The following is a 2952-nucleotide window of genomic DNA, read 5'->3' on the forward strand; positions in this document are numbered from 1 at the left end:
ACAAAAAAAAACTTTAAAATTAATCAGAAGAGATAAAGAGGGCAACTTCATTCTGATCAAAAGAACAATAAACCAAGAAGATACTACAATCATGAACATATATTTACCAAACTCGTATTCAGGACCCCATGGAACCTTCTCCAAAATTGACCACATTGAGGCACAAAACAAACCTCAACAAATACACAAAAATTGAAATAATTCCATGCATTCTATCAGACCACAATGCAATAATCTATTCAGGACCCCATGGAACCTTCTCCAAAATCGACCACATTGAGGCACAAAACAAACCTCAACAAATACACAAAGATTGAAATAATTCCATGCATTCTATCAGACCACAATGCAATAAAGGTTAAAATCAACACCAGAAGAAGCCCTAGTCACCACATGAACACATGGTGATTAAACAACACACTCCTGAATGACGAATGGGTCAAAAGAGAAATTAAGAAAGAAATAAAAGTATTCCTGGAACTAAATGAAAAGGACAGTACAACAACAAATACCTCTGGGACATGGTGAAAGCTGTCCTTAGAGGGAAGTTTATAGCTCTAAGTGCCTACATCAAAAAATCAGAAAGAACACAAATCACTTAACATTGCAACTCAAGACACTAATAAAACAACAACAAATGAAATCCAAACCCAACAGACAAGAAGAAATAACAAAGGGGCAGAAATTAATGAAATTGAAACAAAGAAAACAATACAAAGAATCAACTAATCCTAGAGCTGGTTCTTTGAAAAGATAAACAAGATTGAAAGACTGATAGCCCAGTTAACCAAAAGAAAGAAAGAGCACCACCAAATCAAAAAAATCAGAGATGAAAGTGGAAACATCACAACAGACACCAGAAAGATACAAAAAAATTATAAGGGAATACTTTAAAAACCTATATGGTACTACATTTGAAATCCTAAAAGAAATGTATGGATATCTAAAGGCATGGGAACTACCAAAACTAAACCAAGAAGAGATTAACAGCTTAAACAGACCCATAACACAAAAAGAAATTGATACAGTTAATAGAAAACTTCTTGAATAAAAAAAGCCCAGGACCTGATGGATTTACAGCAGACTGCTATCAGACATTTAAAGAAGATCTACATCCAATACTACTTAATTTATTCAAAAAAATAAAAATGGAGAACTTCCAAATTCCTTCTATGAAGCCAGAATCACTCTAATACCAAAGCCAGGTAAAGATACAACCAAAAAAGGAAACTAGACCCATATGCTTAATGAACATAGATGCAAAAATTCTCAACAAAATACTTGCAAACCACATACAGACACACATCACAAAGATCATTCACCGTAATCAAGTCAGCTTTATTCCTGTGATGCAGGGGTGGTTCAATATACATAAGTCAATAAACATCATAAATCATATAAATGGGCTCAAAGACAAGAACAGCATGGTCATCTCAATAGATGCAGAGAAGGCCGTTGACAAAATTCAACATGCATTTATATACAAAGTCCTAGAGGGAACTGGACTAGAGGAAACATACCTCAACCTAATTAAAGCCATATAACACAAACCCACAGCCAAACTCATTCTAAATGGAGAAAAACTGGAAGCATTCCCATTGAAATCAGGAACCAGACAAGGCTGCCCACTATCCCCACTTCTCTTTAACATAGTTCTTGAAACTTCACAAGAGCAATAAGACAAGAGCAGGATATTAAAGGAGTATTTATTGGAAAAGAAGAGATCAAATTCTCCCTTTTTGCAGATTATATGATATTATATCCAAGAGACACCAAAAATGTCACCAGAAAACTCCTAGAAATTATTAACACATTCAGTAAAGTGTCAGGTTACAAAATTAACCTACAAAAGTCTATACATTTTTATATACCGATATCAAGCAATCAGAGAAAGAGCACATGGAAACAACTTCACAATAGTTGAAACAAATCTTGGAATAAACATGACCAAAGACATTATAGACCTCTACAATGAAAATTGTAAATTTTTAAAGAGATTGTGGAAGATATCAGAAGATGGAAGGACCTCCCATGTTGATGGATTTTAAAAATTAATATTGTGAAAATGACCATCCTACCAAAAGCCACTTATAGAGTCAATGCAATAACAATGAAAATCCCCATGACATTTTTCACAGAATTGTAAAAAACTATCCTAAGATTTATATGGAAGCATGAATGACCTTGGATACCTAAAGCAACCCTGAGCACTAAGACCAGTACTGGGGGGAATACTATACCCGATTTTAAGCTGTATTACAGAGCTGTCATCATAAAAACAACATGGTACGGGCACAAAAATAGACCCATAGATCAATGGAACAAAATTGAAGACCCAAGTTTGAGTACATGCAGTTTCAGCCACCTGACATTTGACAAAGGGGTCAAAAACATTCACTGGAGGAAAGACAGCATGCTCAGCAAATGGTGCTGGCAAAACTGGATCTCCACCTGTAGAAGAATGAAACTAAACCCCTATCTTTCACCTTGCACAAAAGTCAATTAAAAATGGATCAAAGACCTCAATGAAAAGCCTGAAACTCTGAAACTGTTAGAAGAAAACATTAGCAAAAACCTAAAAGATGTATGTTTAGGAAAGGATTTTCTAAACCGAACATCAATTGCTCAGGAAACAAGGTCAAGAATCAGCAAATGGGACCTCATTAAACTCAAAAGCTTAATCTGTACATGAAAGCAGGCACCCAGGGAAGTGAAGAGAAAATCCACAGAATGGGAGAAAATCTTGACCAGTGACACATCTGACAGAGGTTTAATATCCAGAATACATAACAAGCTCAAAAAATAGAGAATCAAGACAAGAAGTAACCCAATTAAAAGACGCGCTAAGGAGCTGAACAGAACGTTTTCAAAAGAAGAAGTAAAGATGGCTATGAAACATCTTAAAAGATGTTCAACATCACTAATAATCAGGGAAATGCAAATTAAAACCAC

This window comes from Nannospalax galili, unplaced genomic scaffold (genome assembly GCF_000622305.1).
Source record: "Nannospalax galili isolate Female #2095 unplaced genomic scaffold, S.galili_v1.0 scaffold198, whole genome shotgun sequence".
Classification (NCBI taxonomy): Eukaryota; Metazoa; Chordata; class Mammalia; order Rodentia; family Spalacidae; genus Nannospalax; species Nannospalax galili.